Source organism: Tyto alba, unplaced genomic scaffold (genome assembly GCF_018691265.1).
Source record: "Tyto alba isolate M040663 unplaced genomic scaffold, T.alba_DEE_v4.0 Super-Scaffold_14, whole genome shotgun sequence".
Classification (NCBI taxonomy): domain Eukaryota; kingdom Metazoa; phylum Chordata; class Aves; order Strigiformes; family Tytonidae; genus Tyto; species Tyto alba.
This window is the reverse complement of record NW_024881276.1, coordinates 59,495,395-59,512,906: the sequence shown is the minus strand read 5'-3', so window position 1 is coordinate 59,512,906 and position 17,512 is coordinate 59,495,395. Positions and strand designations below refer to the sequence as shown.

At 46.3% G+C, this 17,512-nt stretch overlaps 1 protein-coding gene across 1 annotated transcript in view; it reads right to left on the bottom strand.

Moving 5' to 3' along the window:
• Window positions 1-12,880: 12,880 nt before the first annotated feature.
• The window catches only part of MAN1A2 (mannosidase alpha class 1A member 2), a 156,422-nt gene continuing 151,790 nt past the window's right edge, over window positions 12,881-17,512 (bottom strand). The window contains exon 14 of the transcript XR_006164933.1: window positions 12,881-13,313. The gene's annotated coding sequence lies outside the window, so the exon portion shown is untranslated. The remainder of the gene's footprint in view (window positions 13,314-17,512) is intronic.

Genomic DNA, 17,512 nt, shown 5'->3' with positions numbered 1-17,512 from the left:
GTCAGGGTAACTTTATTGTATAGTCCACATCCACTTCTACATCTTGTGTGGCTCAAAGTCATTACTTTAGTAAGACTCTACACAATCCATGGTGTGAACACGTCAGCCCTTCTTTTCACTCCACATTACCTTTAAGGGTTTGGTAAAGCACAGTTTGTCCTAGAACTATGATTACACTTTACAAACACATACTACTCAGCTGTACCCTGCTCAGCTCTTGCCAGCCTTACCAAACATGCAGCAGGTAGAAGCTACCTGACGGCAAAATATGTTACAGATCTTGCTCGCTTTTTCAAGAGTGTTGTCCAGTTTCAGGTGCCATTCACCTGACAAACTTAAGAGCAAATCTGGGCACTGTAAGCATCGTGAGGCTAAAAGTACAACATAAGTGCAACATAATTTTAGTTAGGACAGTATGTGGGAGAGAAAGGGGAGATTTGGTCAGGTAAAGGCTTCCTCATCCGTAATTGCATCTCCAGACCTCTCCGTACATGCTCTCTTCATCTCCAGCCTGAGCTTCAGCTCCTGTTGAGCTCTGGTCCCCTCCCATCCTGCTTCTCTGCACTCTGACCCCCCGTCAGTTCGCTCTGTGCGTGCTCCACTGCATTTCTAGCACTCATGTTTGCACACTTGCCCCATATGTCCCGCTCTGTCCTCACTGTGTCCCCCTTTAGAACCTCTCCATCAGTGCTCTTTTCCACACCCCTTCCCTCTGGCTATGCTCTGTTCCCTGCCAGTCCTCTCGGTTCATGCACCTTTCACCATCTCACAAGTAGAGAAGGATGGGCCTTGCCCCTTGCGGCAATACCATCCCAGGCAACCCAATGTCCAAAAACCTGCTCGGGGATGGAGGGAAACCAGAAACATAGAAGAGTGAGTATTGCTGTAACCGCAAGGCCCAGATGCATATCCTGGGCACGCAGGTGTCCAAGCCCCCCGTTTTCTCTCTGAGCCCCTTTTCCCCCTCTGCTCTCACACCACCAGAACTCAAACCTCCAGGCTCTTGTACCCCTGCTCTACCCCTATACCCTACTTCCCTCCTGGGGCTTCAGGAACGCAGGTGTCCAGGATTTCCCCTCTTTGATCAGTGGACAGGAGGGAGGCAGCAGACAGGGAGAGGGGTGTCTCAGTGTGATCTCCACCCCCAAAAGCTTTGTTACCCCAGTTACCTTATGGCCTGGGGCACAGGCTGGCCAACAGAGAGAGAAAAAGCCAGATGTCTAGAGGGCAGGCAGAGCAGGGAATGGTTGAGACCTCAAAAGCTCAGGAATGCCATTTTGTCGTGGTTTAGGCCTGAATGACAGCCAACCACCATGCAGCACCTCTCTCTCCCTTCCCCTCCGGCAATGAGAAGGGACAGAGAGCCAGGCTTGGGGTTCAAGATAGGACTGGGATGGGGGAAAATCCCCCTTTTATGATCACGAGCAAAAGGCAGACTCGTTAGGGGAAGAAAAAAAAGAACATACATTTATTACAGACACTAACAACACATAACAGAGTAGGACAGTGAGAAGCATTGCCACATCTTGAGAACACCTTCCCCCCCCTCCCCTGCCACCAAAAAACTCCACCACTCACTCAACCCAGGACACATTTGCCTGGCTGTGGAGAACTGAGGGTTTGCAGTTAGTGAACCTGCGTGGAAGGTTAGGTATGAGGATCTGCAAAACAGGCCAGGACACTTGAGACCTCTTGTCTTCTGCTTAGAGACATGATGCACAGGAAAGGTTGTGGGCCTGGGCCTGCCTCCAAGGCAGAAGAAGCTACAAAATGTGGAACATTTTGTGGAGCTACAGATGAGGAACAAAACAGCTTGGGGACCCAATGCCTTTAATCTTGGCCTGCTGACAGCTTTTGTATGTCTCAGAGACAATGACTCACTATCCAGGATCAAGCAATAGTAGGGAAAGAGAGGAGCATGGGACAGCTTAGGGAACCAGACCCTTACAGGACCTAATCTCAGGACCAATCTGAAACCAAGACAAATGACAACACAGGATTGATTGTGAAGGGCTCTGTGAAGACAGGTTCCGCAGAGGTTTATAGTATTGCAGGCATTAGAAATTTGTAGGGAGAGAGGAACGGGCTTACTGGCATCCTCATGGTTTGGGAACTTCTTTGGATTTGTAGGCAGAGGGGCCCAGCTTCTTGGGGAAGAGGGAACTTTGTGAAAGGAGAGTCTCTAAAAAAAGCTTTGAGCTCTTGAGGGAGCTGAAGTACTTCTGCAACTCCTCTCTAGCCTGCAATACCATTTGACATTGCTGTCAAGCCACAGCCTGATGTGGTGCTACCCCAGTACATGGGATATGGGCTTGGGTTCCCGTCTGCTTGTGAGGAGACTCCTTGATCCCCCCTCACCCTTGTTCAGATGTGTGATGATTCACCTTTTCTGCCCCGGTGACATTACCAAACATCTTGAAGGAACAGTCCCTCTCTCTGTCAGAGTGCCTTTCGGGAGAGGCTTTGGGAAAGAGGGAAGGGGACAGCCACCTTGGGTGCTGCTGCTTTAGGCCCTTTCAGGCCTCACCACTTCCTGAAGCTGGGACATTATAATTAATTTCTCCATGTTTTCTTCCCCTCAATTCCCTTCTATGGACACTGTTCCTCTTTCCTTCCCTGCACGCACACTCTTATTTCCATTTATACCCCTCTACGCACACCCTGTTCCTCTCCACTCCTCTCATGCATTTCCTCCCTCCAATCTCATGCTGTTTTCCCCTCCCATCACTAAAAGATGATTTGTCTTCTGTTTCCATCCACTCCACACTATTCCCATTCTAATCCCTGTCAAATGCCTCTGATGGGAGCTCTTTTCCTCTCCTACTCCCTCCGCTTGTGCTTTTCCCCTCCCTTCATGTTCTCATTCTGTCTAGACTTCTCTGGTAAATATCTGTTTAGCTGCAGCCCCTCTGTTCATGCCTTCCCCCCGTGAGCCTCACCATTCACGTCCTTTTCCTGTCCAGTCTCCTGCATTGTTGGCTTTTTTCTCACCAGACGATTCCTTTCCATTCCCTTCTGTACATAATCTGTTCCCCTCCAGCTCCCTCCATTTCTGTTTCCATTTCCATTCCCTTCTGGGCCCCTCCGTTTGCAGTTTGTGGCCCTCTAGTCATCACCATTCATACCCCAGTCCCTTTCATTTGCCCACTTTCACTCTGCTCCTAGGAAGAAGGCTTTGAGCTGGCCATAAGCCCCCAAAAGACTCCCAAGTATGTAAAATTCACATCCCTCTGAGTGCTGCTAGTAAAGCTCCAGATCAGCTCCACATACTTACATATACAGTGGTTCTCTCGGTTGCCTCCAGGGTTGAATAAGGCCCTCAGGATGCATAAGACAAAATACTGCTGAAGGCAGTTATCAAACCCTGCTTAGGAAAAAAAAAAAAAAAAAAAAGAAAAAAAAACACAAAAAGAATGTGTTTAACACAGTAACACCCATTATTTTTCTAGGTTAGGGATATTTCATCCTAACGTGCAGTGAGACTAAAATGACGGGTGCAGACATGGCTGCCCTGTCACTGGAGTAGGAGTAGAAAGGGCAATCCAGGCACACAGAAATAGAGAGGGAAAGGAAGGGGGAGAACAACAGAAGCAGAGTTGCTATTTAATGCATCAAAGAGCTGGCATATTACAACACGTACCAGAAAACTGGGACATCTTTGCACAGGTTTAACAGAGCTCCTAAAATACCTACAGATACTGCCAGAGAGAATAAAGGACAATTTTTCTTCCATAGTTCAGTAGATGACTCATTTCCCGAATGTGGGCTCCCATTGCCAGAGCCTACTTTGTCATTTTTGCCTCCTCAGTAAGACAGTGGCATCTTCTCATCTTGCCAAGGGTGTGTTCCCAGCAATCATATTTCTAAGCATCAAACTCCTCTTTTGCTGAACTTTCTCCTTATTTCTTGCTACCACATCCCTCCCTTCAATCCCCATGACAAGCTCTTCGTGCTCATGGGAAGCTTATTCCCATTCTGTCCCTAGCCTGCCACCCCCTCCCACCTCATCAGCAACCTACTTGTACTATGACAGAGACCCTCTCCTCCCCTTAGTGGTTTCTTCCTTCTTTCAATCACACCACAGAATTTATAATTGACTTTTTTTTTTTTTTTTTTAAAGGCAAGGCACTAATGCTCATAGACCCAAAGGAAATGCTGTTCTGCTGTCTATTTCAGGTGAAGTTTACAGTGCTGCTTGAGGTGTGTCTTGTTTTGGATGCACTTCCCACACTCAGCACACATAAAGGGTTTTTCTCCTGTTGCTGGTGTCTGTTGGCGCGAGCGCTCTGCTTGAAGCACTTCCCACAGTGGGAACACACATAGGGCTTCTCACCCGTGTGGGTTCGCTGGTGCTGGGCAAGCGTTGAGAAACCTCTGAAGCCTTTTCCACACTGCAAGCATTCAAAGGGCTTCTCACTAGTGTGGGCTCTCTGGTGATTTCTAAGGTGAGAGTTTTGGCTGAAGCTCTTCCTACATTCGAGAAAAGGGTAGGACCTTTCTCCCATGTGTATTCTTTTGTGGGAGATAAGCTGGGAGCTCACCCTGAAGTTTTCCCCACACTCACTGCATGTGAAGGGCTTCTCACCTGTGTGGGTTCTGTGGTGTTTAAATAAATCAGAGCACCACCTGAAACCCTTGTTACATTTGGGATATTTGTGGGTTTTCTCTGTCTGGGAAGCCTCATGCTGCTGAAAATCTGATGTCTAACTGACAATTTCCTCACACTCACTGTACCCAGAGTGATTGTATCCTATAGCATCTTCTGGGTGGAGAAGGATGATATAGAGGCCCTCAAGGACCTTTTCTAGATGAGTGCCATCATCCTTTCTCTCCCCAGGGAGGTCCCTCTGGTGCACTTCTGACATGTGCTGGCTCTCATAGGCCTCTGCCTTGCTACATCTCTGGAAAGCATTATCTTCAAATGTCCCTGGTAATGTCTCATATTGTTTCATGTTCTCAGGATCATCTGCCAGGGGACTGTCACCTTCATTCCCACTATTGGCCTCATCATCTTAATGAAAGAGAAGCCAACATGAATGCTCAGCAAGAAAGCAAGATAATGAAAAGGACCTAGAGGCTATGAGCCTTTACTAAACCCTAGTTTAAGGTTGGACTCAGAGGACAACACCTCTTCTTCACCCAGGTTGAAGGATTGTTTCTATCCTTAATCCCTGACGACTGATGATGATCTGGACTTGGCTGTAAACTCAGCGCTGAAGTGACTTTACTGTCTTTACATTAGAGGTACTGAATTAATTTGGTGTATTCTTCACCTTCAGAGGCGTTGGTGGGGAGACCTCCTCCTGCTATCTCCTTGAAAATGGCCACGCACGGCTCCTTCTCTTCTTCCATCTGGACGCCACCCGAGAACTCACCCTGAACGAGACTGCAGAACAGCAGTAATCACGACCCGGACCGTCACTCCGTCAGGAGGATGCTCTTCACCCTACAGGCTATCCCAGGTCATCGACTTTTAGCACAATCCCTACCCCATCCCTCATCCCACCGCCCGGTAAATTTGAGCTGCCCCTCCACGGCAGCCACAGTCCGCGTGTTTGCCAGGGGCCGAGGCCCCGGGGGATGGAGGGCAGAGAGGGGGACCCTTTGTCCCAGCACCCGAGCGGGGAAAGACCCGCCCCACGGCGGAGGGGTGGGAGAACGACCCAAGGGGCCCCGGCCTCCTCGGCTCCCCCCTCACCCAGCGCCCACACGGCGGGGAAGGCGTTTGGGAGCAAGTCCCGCGCTCACGGGCAGGGCGGGAGGGGGCTCCGCCCGGCCCGCCTCTCCCCTCAGGAGCTGCCCGCCCTTCTGCCCCTCAGCGCTTCCCGCCGCCGCCGCCCGGCCCCGTCCTGCGCGGGGCGCGGCCTCCGCGGAGGCCTGCGGGCCCGTGGGCGGCTCCCGCGGCGGGCCCGTGGGCGGCTCCCGCGGCGGGCCCGTGGGCGGCTCCCGCGGCGGGCCCGTGGGCGGCTCCCGCGGCGGGCCCGTGGGCGGCTCCCGCGGCGGGCCCGTGGGCGGCTCCCGCGGCGGGCCCGTGGGCGGCTCCCGCGGCGGGCCCGTGGGCGGCTCCCGCGGCGGGCCCGTGGGCGGCTCCCGCGGCGGGCCCGTGGGCGGCTCCCGCGGCGGGCCCGTGGGCGGCTCCCGCGGCGGGCCCGTGGGCGGCTCCCGCGGCGGGCCCGTGGGCGGCTCCCGCGGCGGGCCCGTGGGCGCCCTCGCCCCGGCGGCGGGGCAGCTAGCCCGAGGGGAGGGCTGCCAGGTCGAGGGTCTGAGGGAGCCCGAGCCGCCAGCAGCCGCCCGCTTCGCCCTGTCGCGCAGCGCCTCTTTGTCCGTCGTGAATACAGACCTCGGGGTGAGGGTGAAACCCAAACCGCGGCGAACACCCTTAAATTTGCAGAAGGGGCCCCCTGCAGCGAGCTTCTCGCAGCCCCCTCCCCTGTGGAGCTGTACCCCACTCCCCGGTGTGCCTGCAGGTGTGAAACCTGCCTGACAGCAGAAAAGGAGGGAAAAAACTAAGGCCTATGTTTTGTTTGTTTGTTTTGGTGGTTGTTTTGGTTTTGTTTTGTTTTTTTTTTTTTCAGTGGGGATTTTTTACGCTTCTAATTATTTTGTCGGGTTTCTTGGTGCCATGGTGCAGGGATGGCCAGCAGAAGCCGAGGAGGAGAGACGGAGCGAGGCAGCCATCCTCACGGAGCACCCTCGAGCCTTGCATCTGTGTTGCCTCTTGCTTCAGGTATCTGCCCAAAACAGTGGAATGTCTGCAATAAAAAGTACTGAAAGCCCAACGGGATGGACACCTGAACATTACTCTGCTGCTCAGCAGTCACTGAGTGAGCCTGTGCGTGTTCTTACCTGATAGCACAACACAAACCAATTAAGATATTTCAAGGGATACCAAGAGGGAGAACAGACACGCTTACAGCCTACTGCAAAGCAGTTGATTTGCTGCAAGTTTATACTTTAGTCTACTTCACGGTATCTTGTTTATATGTTCCTATGCTTTGCAGGTTAGCAAAGTGGCTAGAAAACGTTGTCAATCAGTAAGAGTTTTATTATTTTTTAAGTTAGCTGGGCAGTGCCATTCACCTAGTTTAATTAGTTTGATAGCAATCAGAAAAGCAAACTATTGGTTATCAGTGAAACTCTGCTGTCAAAAGGATCACAGTAAGATGAATTTTACTTATGTATGCACACCAGAAAAGGAGAAAAAAAGTTAAGGCTGCTTTGCTGGAAAGGTGTTTATTTACCCTTCAAGCATGCAGAAAAGGGGGAAGTAGCAAAGATATGTCAGTGATGCAAGCAAATTAATTACTTCTGCTTCCTGCAGATACAAAAGCTAAGTTTAAAGACCAGCTTTTGCTGTTAAATATTTTGTCATCAAAGAGGAACAGATTTTTGCTTGCTAAATGGAACTTGTACATTTTTAATAAATTTAGGAACACTGAAGAAGCTCCAGAGGAACAGAAGCAAAAGTGGCTACTGTCTCAATATTGGAAATACATGCCTGGCATTGGTATTGTTGATACAGGATAGTCAGTGGAGGACAGGTGGATAGTAAATGCCAGTGAGCGTACTTTTATGAAGAATCCATATTGTCAGACAAGCATGCCATTGTTATTTTGAGTGCATTGCAGATTGCAAATAATGATAAAAGTTTTGATATATTACTGGGCGAAGTTTGATTTACAAGTTGTCATTTTACACTATGACATTAAATGAATTAATACAGACTAAATTGTAAAAATTACAAGATAAATGTTAACTTTCTCAATTACAATCAAAACTGCATTAAAAAAAAAAAAAAAGCTTTGGCTCAATTCATAGGCTTGGTGCAGAATCACAAAGCGAAACATTATGTATAGCCTCTGCTGTGTAGGAAACTAGGGTAACAATGGTCTCTTAACCTGAAAAATCTGTCACACATCTAGATATAATAGATTATAGCCATTGTAAAGCTAATTTGGAAAGTGGGAGTACAGTAGGATGCATTCCAAAAGACATCCTCATTTCACGAGTTCTCGTCATGACCCCTGTAGTCCCATGTAATGCTCTTCTTCCTCTTTAAAGCTCTCCATCTAAGTTCAAAATACACTGGGTAACTGTAATTCATGTGTGGCCAAGCCATGGATTTGTTTCTCATACCGATGTTTGTCATTTCGAGAAATTCCTTGTTCACATAACTAAACTTCTCACATTTCTTAAATAGAATGTGCCTCTCCAGTGCTAGCAGCAAGCACTGAATATTTAGTTGAGGACCAGTCTAAGAAAGGGAAAAGAACAGTAACCAAAAATAAAGAAGATATATTAAATCTCCGTCTTGGTGTTATAATAGGTGCCACTCAATTTTGTCAGTGTTGATTAGGCAGGTAGGGGTTTGTTGTCAAATAGCCAGAAGTTCCTGACAGTGATGTGCTCAGTTAACAGACTGCTTTGAACTAGGGAGCTTGTAGGGTTAGGCTTGTCTTCTTGACAGGTTCATCTCCCATATAAAAAAATGCAGAGAACTCTTTTGGCACCAAAAGTATGTCTACAAACTTGGTTTCTCCAAGGACACCTGGCACTGTGGATGCATCTCTCCTCTCACAAGTGCTATGTTGTAGGAATGGGTGGGAAAGAGGTCTGTAGAGAATGAGGGCTGAAAGTTAAGTACTGTGCTGCGATAGCACCTACACTATATTGTATCTTCTATCAAAATACTTAATATGCATTGCAGAAGACAACTGAGGCAAAGAGATATTGACTTTGTTGCTGCTTTAAGATGTGGAAAAACAGCCTAGAAAGCTAAAAGAAAGCAAAATGCATTAGGGCAAAGCAATTTTTACATTTTATATTAGTAATATAATTTTATTCCTGAAGATTTTGCAGATATTATAAACACTTCAGATCACTTTCTTCTGCATTTTGAGGGATTTGTTTGATATCATTTTTACTGCCAAAACCTTTTTACCACTTATGAGGGCAGGCTGAGAGAGTTGGGATTGTTCAGCCCAGAGAAGAGAAGGCTCTGGGGAGACTTTATAGTGTCCTGCCAGTACTTAAAGGGGGCTACAGGAAAGCTGGGGAGGGACTCTTTATCAGGAAGTGTAAGGATCGGATGAGGGGTAAGAGTTTTAAACTGCAAGAGGGTAGATTTATATTAGCTATAAGGAAGAAATTCTTCCCTGTGTGGGGGGTGAGGCGCTGGCCCAGGGTGCCCAGAGCAGCTGTGGCTGCCCCCTCCCTGGAAGGGTTCAAGGCCAGGTTGGACGGGGCTGGGAGCCCCCTGGGCTGGGGGAAGGGGGCCCTGCCCGGGGCGGGGGGATGGCACTGGATGATCTTTAATGTCCTTTCCAACCCAAACCATTCTATGATTCTGTGAATGCCAGGACAGTTCAAAGGTGCACAGATTAGCAAAGCTTCCAAAATATTTGTTCAGCAGCCCGTTCAGTCATTAATTTGTACATCTGCTGGTGCTGACTAGAAGAGCCAACCTCTTTTCCAGGTGGACCATTATGTTTCCATTGCTTCCTGTTGGTGCTGCTTGGTGCAGACTAGTAGTCATTGCTACTGGTATCAGAACGTGGTATGCTGGTAAGAAAGCAGTGCTCGATGGCCTTCAAAGTCCAGAATATCTGTACACAGTCTCACTCTATAACTGCATCAGCTTCAAGCACATCATGGTGCAGGTACACATAGAGCTTCCAAATCTAGGTGTAGAGAGGCATTTCTTCATCAAGTTCTCTCTAACCAAGAGTCTTTACCATCTAATACAGAATAGCTGTAATACATCTGCCTTTGTGAGTCTTCATAGGCATGTCTCAGTTTTTGTAAAAGACAACACAATTAAGGAGTTTTAAGGTGTCAGTACACAGGACAGTTTGCATAGCTTCTTAACCAGCTATTACAGTCAAAACCCAGTGTCTCACTCGTATCCCTTCTCAAGGACTTTTTCCTTTGGTAAGGTTCAGCCTGGTTTGAAGACCTTTCTTTCAAAGTGATGCTGTAGCACTTTTTCCTCAGATTAATTACCAAGTGATACTCTTCAGAAACTCATCCAAGCGTTTTAAAAATTATTGCAATAGTTGTCAGGGCTAAAAGGGACAACTGCACAATCTATTCTTACTGCCTGAGTAATGCAGTGTGTGGACTTTCACCCCCTTATGTCCACCGAACCTAATAACTTGGGCCTGACTGAAACGTGTAACACAGAAAAGCATCCAGACCTCATCCACAGGTGTCGAGAGAAGAAGAATGTATCACTTTGCTTGGTAGTTAAGCCTTTTCACTGTTAAAAATTTCTACCTTATTTTTCAGTCTGGATTTGTCAAGGTTCAGTTTCTGGCTTTTGATTTGTTGTTATGCTTTCTCTATAAGAATAAAAAGCTTTTGAGAACTCTGAAGTTCCTCCTGGTAAAGGTTCTGCTATAGTCTGTAATCACCTTATCCCTTCATATTTTTTGTAAAAAATTACACGAATGGAGCATCTTCAGTTTCTCATTACTTGCTATTTTCTTTTTCAAATGTTCTTGAATCTCAAATTTTTCAGTGCGGTGGAGCTAGATACACATTCTCATGATAACCCCATATGCAACTTTAGGTATGTAAACTTTTAAAATTAATCTAGACAAAAAGCACACTGTTTTTTTACGTGCATTTGGACCTTCTACACACTTGAAATGCTGATTACATAAGGAACAGTGCATACACACTGCTATGTTCAAGACAGTTCACTATCATGGCAGGCTTCTTTTGGACCATCTTGCAATTGATGTCTGTTGTTTATGAGGCTCTTGAAATAAACTCTGGAGCACAGGTATTGCTAGAGCAATGTGGCCTTTCTGGCCAGTCACAAGAAATAATCAAGGCATGAAAACTGTTTGACGCTGAACATGGCACGGTAGGTTTTGCCTGTAAGCAGTGGTTGCAGTGGCTCTTTTGCAGCGTTCAAGTTTTCTTGCTTCTAGGGACTTTTCTTCAGCCCTCTTAAATTTACTAATTATATATTTAGAGAGAGAAAGTAGTTACTTTTATGATGGCCTCATTTACTTGAACTCCCTGTTCATGGCGTTGCTGTGCATGAGGGAAGTAAGAAAATTTCACATCAGGAGCTTGATCACCTCTTGTAACAAGCACTGTGATAGACTGCAAATTGACCGGGTCCCCCTGCAGAACACGGACCCCGGGTGGGATCTCCTCCACCCACCTGTCCTATGCGTGTCTGTGCTGGGATTTCGGCTGTGGGAGCAGCAGGGAGCGGGCAGACGCCCTGGGCTCCGAAAGCCATGCCGGGTGCCAGGGCCCAGGCTGCCGGCAGCAGAGGTGCCAAGGGCAAAGCCTCCTGCTGTAGTGGAAAGGCAGGTGGAAAGTGGCCACTGGGCAGACCTGGGTGACATCCCACTGCAAGGACCACACCCACATTTTGATCTTGTCACCTTTTCACAGTGGAAGGTGTTTTGGACAAGGAACATCACGGACCGACAGGTGGGTGGGGTGAGTGCAGTGATTTTTTTTTTTTTTTTTTGTGCGTCCCCTCCCTGCAGCTCCTGGGCCAGGACACACTGGGCAGAATGAGATCTGAGCCTGGTACTTACTTCTTGGTGGCATCCTTTGCTTGGAAAGGAAGGAGTTTATGATCAGCGATTCAATAGGACTGACGCTTGCTTCACACAATTTAAATCTGCTGGCTCGGTTGGTCTGTGCCTCTTACTACCACAAGATGGTATCTTTAGCGATAGTTTCCCCTCACTTACTCTGAGAAGCCCAATTTAATATTCTGACTGCTGAGTTTCTGTGTTTACAAAGCCTGTCTTTCTATCACAAATAACACAGTGCAAGGTTGCTGGTGTAGGCTGCCTGCTTCTGGGTACAGTAGATTCAGACAAACGGAGCCAAACAATTAACTGATACATCATATCCAGCATTCATGCAAGCATTCACCTCACCTTCTCTCCTGCTAACATTCTCGGATGCTTTGTAATTCCTTTTACAATTCAGTTTCACAATGTAGCTGTAGGGGAATGGCTTGAGGCAGCTATTTCAAGAAGAGGTCTCTGATTCATCCTCTAAAGATTACTCAAGTGGGAGTGATGCCATGTTTAGCTGTGACAACAGAACCACCACAGCACAGCCCAGAGAGTGTCTGGAAGAATCTCCCAAACCCAGAGTGCCACTGTCTAGCTTTCTGTTCCTGTCCAAGGACAAATTGGTTAGTACACTGGAAGTCTGCATGAGCCTCTCTGTACAAGCAGCTATGTAGCACGGGATTAAAAAGCCTTCAAGTTTCCTCCTTCCCTTCTCCCTCTACCACTCCTGCAGCAAGTGGTGGAAGAACTACAAGTGATAAGAGTTAAGGCCGAGTGTATGAATCCTGTTCATTATTTACTTTGGAGTGGAAAAATAAACCTGCCTGTATAAAGATGAGTGCAAGAACCCCAAATTAAATGAGGGGCTCACATTTATATTACAGAACATTTTACCTGGACATCACATTATTCAGTGTTGTGTTTTGTACTTGGTTACTGCGAGCCATCTCACTAAAAACAGAATTTTGCCAATTGTGTTTGAACCAGAGCAGTCAACAGGAGAAATTGCCTGGTATCTCTGGAGAATGAAGATCCAGGTCTGTCTCAGATTTAAGTTTAAAGAAATTTGCTTTCAAAAAGCAAGTTGCCTTTACTTTAGCATTTGTAGCAGTGATCAGGGTGAGCTTAATGCAGCAGTGCCCACTCTTGATGCTGAAACCTCTGCCAGATTGGGAGATATGCCAAGTTTTCTTTTATTTTTAAGGGTGTTTTTCACCATTCTGAAAGAAATGGTAAGGGAAGAGCTTGGAAATATTAAACTGTGAGTGACCCAAAGGCTCAAGATTAAAAAACAAAACAAAACAAAACAAAACTGAAGACATGGAAAAAGATCCTCAAATTTATTATTTAGGAGCAGTCTCGTAATTCTTGCAGACTGACTTGGAGTTGTTGAAAAGTTGGGGTTGTAAAGCAGCTAGAAACTGAACTAGTCTTTTCTCAAGAGGAGCCAGTTGAAATCCCACGGCGTCCACAGAGGTTACCAGACCCTCCCGATCAGCCGTGTTTGCTCCCCTCCAGGAAGAAGGCTCCTGATGGTCACAACTCAGGTCCTGTGCCACAAACTCGCCACCATCCTTTGTGGTGATTTTCTGGTCTGCTCAGGGAAGCCTGCTGTGTCCTCGGTGCTTGGCTGCGTCTGCTGAGCCTCCCTGGCTCCCGCAGCGGAGAACTTTGCACATCCTGGCAAGTCAGCTGCATCAGGTGTTACACATGCAAGCAGGCAAAGGATGTTCAGCATTTGGGAGGCAGACTTCTTTGCTATGACACAAGCAGGAATAGAGTGTCTGAGTTTACAGGAGCTTGGCATAAGGTTTTAGCACGCTATAGTATTAGTTTTATGTAAATGGCTGCTCGAGTAACACTGGTTCTAAGATTGGAGCACAATGACAGCAATAATGCATGAATTCTTTGAAATTATTTGCCTGGCTAAAGTGTACAAAATGCATAACTATGTATAACTGCAGGTCTAAGAGTACACTGGCAAAAAATGCCAGAGAACTGTCAGAGAAACCCCTTGATGTAAACATTAATTAGTAGAGAAATAACCCACAGGCATAAAGCACCTCAAGTAATAATGGGATATGTACCCAAATAAAGGACAAGATGAGCATATACAAATATGGGCAAAACAGAATATAGGTGCATGCAAAAGGCAGTATCTTCAGAGATAACCTCTCCGAGGGTACTGATGACCTTCACTTACTTTGCTGTGTAAGAATCATTGCACAAAGGACTTTATTTGTGGACTGTAATGCTCTTCTATTTTAATATTGTATTTCTTGTTCCTTATTTCCTGTTCAATAACAAGTCTTTTGATAAAACAGACAGGTGTCCTATGTTGATAGCACTGTGTTCCAACACACTGCAATCTCTTTCTGATTCAGCCTCAGCAAATCCAGTGGTGAAAGCTAATCAGATAACCATGCTAGAAAAGTTAATAGCAAGGAATTTGGTGATTTTTCTGTTCATCATCACTCAACCAGCATAGCAAACGTGAACCAATTACTTTCAACCACGTAGGTAAGAAAGGCTTTTTTTTTTTTTTTTTTTTTTGATCCAATGGCATTTTACAATTGTCCTGCACTAGGAACAAATAATGGCACAAAGGAAAAGGCTTTTGTAAACTCAGGCCTAGGTATAGAGCTCTCATAGGAGCTCTGGAATGTAGGACAGCAAGGGACCTCCTATATTATTGATTCAGGTACCAGAAATTGCAGGCAAGCACAAAATATTATTTTCTTCAGCAGATCAACATGTTTTCTACTACTAGGACCTTGTTGTCAGAAATTATTTAGATATTGCAGGTATCAGTTTGTGTGGGGGTTTTGCCAGGTTTGTCCTCCAGGAAAAACAGCTTTTTTATCTCCCGGGATGATCAACCACTTAATTTGGTAGTTAACTCTTCTAACCTCTTCTATCACGAACTCCCCATTCCTTGTAAGCCTACACACTTTTGTCTTATATCTGTTCTGCTGAGACAAGCCCTTCTAAATACAGGTGACCTGAACCATACATGGGATCCCAGGTGTGTTCAGTTTGCTTTGTACAACACTGATGCTTTTTTTAGTTTCCTCAGAAATACTTTTTCAATGCACGCATGCTTTGCCAACACCATGAGGCTCTTTGGCAGAGCTTCTCCTGCACACTAACAGTTTCTATTGATTCACTAAGTGACTGGACTAATTCCTAAGAATGTTCTACCTCTCCCCCATATGTCAAGGGCTATTAAATACAAAGATACCACCTATGGTTTAGGAAGCTGCAGACCGTTTCAGGGAACATTAGTGAAGTATCGATAAATACTTTTTTTTTCTACTCTTCTGTGGGAATCTGCTCTTGGTCAGCATTGAGCCAAAATGCTAGGTTAGACAGACATTAGTTTTGACCCAGCACAGCCATTCTCTTATTTTCACTTGCTCATTTTCACCTTGCATTGGTGATCTGTGTCATTATGGCTGACTATATATTCAGGTCTTTCTCAGTGTTAATGATTTCAGACTGACAACATCCCAGTATATAGTGAAAGGTTTTGCTTTTAGGCCCTAGAGGAACAAGTTTGCCTTTGGACCTTTTCAATTTCTGTCTTCTGCTGTTGCAGGCCTCAGGATTATCTGATCCTTCATTCTCTTTATTGACAATTCTTCCTCACTTTCTTCTGCTGCAAATTCTCCTTGCCATTGCAGACCTGTCCTAGTACCAGGATTTAGTGACATTCACTAGAACACCTAGAAGCCTCCTTCTCCATTTTATACGTTGTTGCTTCTCTTCTGTCCAGTTCCTTATCCACTGTGCAGCTCTTATGTTCAACTTTATTTTTTCAAGACAAATTAATGAAGGTGCAGTATTACATACATTCCTGAAGTTCGGTTACATGAGATGTACCATACATCCTTCATCTGGAGAATGATCTATCGCACAAAAAGTAGCACCTGGTTACCCTGAAAACTTTTGTCTTTGGTATCCCAAGTAATGCCATATCTTCAGTGACTCTTTTCTTCAAAATTTGTTCTGTGGACTCACAGATGGTTCAAGGCAAGCCAGAAGCTCTGTAGGGATTCACAGGAATGGTGGGCACGGCCCACACACCAGTCAGGGATGGGTCTATCTGTCCACACAGGGAATCTTCCTTCACCCCACCTCCTGGAACTCACACACAGGCCTCTGTTGCAGGTGATGTAGCAGACTGCTGCCATCCACTCGTATTCTTTGGGGCTTCCTCCACTGATGTCTTTGCTGAAGCTCCAGCATGGCTTGGTAAGAGTTGGGTATGCAGGCATATGCAGCACCCACCAGTGTGTGGGAGAAAGGACTTAGGGACATTCTTCCTTTTAGTAGCTGTACCAGTAACACAGCTCACGTGGGACTTCTATGTGATCCCATGCCAACACATGATGCCATCTTCTCAGTCATGCAGCAGCTCATCCTTTCTGGTTTATATGGTAACAGACAGACATCGTACTTGTTGCCTGTAACTAGTTGTACATGTAAGAAAGAAAACAGTGAAACTGTTGGTACATGTGGATACACAATGCTTTTTTCTCCCTTCCCAAATCCTCCCGAGTTTTTACTTGCCAGTAGCTTGGCTACATGAGTGACTGCTCTTCTCAAACCCTTTCACACGGGAATTTGCTCAGCCTGAAATATGGTTGTGAAAAAGACTTGCTCTTCACATTAAGAAAACCAGCACACCACCACCAACCGTCACACATCCCACACGTGAACCTGCACAACTACAGTAATGTTTTCTTTCCAAAGCGCATAGAAAGCCTATGGCTTTGTGCTGAGGGAAGCCAGCTCCCAGAGCTACAAGATGAAGGCTAAAAATAACCCATTAAGGATTAATTTAAGGATTTTTAAATACAGCTAATGAATATGCATAGGAAAGGCGCATGGTCTCCAGGAAGGAGCACACACAATCAGAGAGTCTACAAGGGAAAGGGGGTGGGGTTTACACCCAGGCAGAGTGCCAAAGGAGAAATAAGAGGATATTTGCTATGAGGATAGAGGAGGTGCAAAGACAGTGTGTTTCCGAAGAGGCAGAAGCAGAGAGGTGAGATGCTTCGCTGTTAAAGAGGCAGAAACAACACAGTGCAACCACAAAGGACAGGATCCTGTTTGAAAAGCAGTGAGGACAGTAATGAAGCCTTCGGTGTTGGCCAAAATGTTATACACAAGGATAAGTGAGCTTGATAGTCCTAGAGCAGGAGGCAAGGTTTTGTGCCTCAGAGATCGGTGGCTGAGACAGTGTGACATGGATAGACATAGAAAACAGACTTCGATGCAAGAAGTGAATTTCAGGGGGGGTGGCTTAAGGGCTGAGCACACCACAGGAGGATCAACGGATGCAGAAGACACTGCTTTGGTGGTGGCACTGCAGTGGGAAGCTGGGTGCATCGTGAACCTGCAGTGCTTGTGTGGAAAACTAGAGAGCAATGGCTGGATGCACAACTGGATCTCAAGATGGTCGGCATACCAGGACAGCGGGCGTGTGCCTGGCGTCACGCGTTGCACTGAAATGTGGCACTTTGGAAGCTATTTTCTCTTACAAAGTGATACTGAAGGAAGTTGTTGCATCCTGAGGCAGAAGCCCCCTGGGAAGGTTGGGCATTGGATATAAAGCACTGAAAGAGGACACGCAGGATGGCAGTCCTGACATGCCCTGAAAACAAGATACCACGTATGAGCAATAGGGGTGATGTCAGACAGCAGGGATTATCTACAGTTAATGGGAATCAGAAAGCAAATCTAGTTATTCACTTGCTGTACTGCAAAACAGAAAGCTATAGCAGCAGTTCCAGTGAACTTAAAGGTGCAGGGGGAAAACAGGCTCACTCTAAGCAATTTCCTCATACCAATTTCTCTGTGAACAACATTTAAACAGTTAAAAACTTCTTGCTTTTCACAGAGGGTAGAGGAATGAATACACGGAATTAACTGTCCAATTCATTGGCTATTTA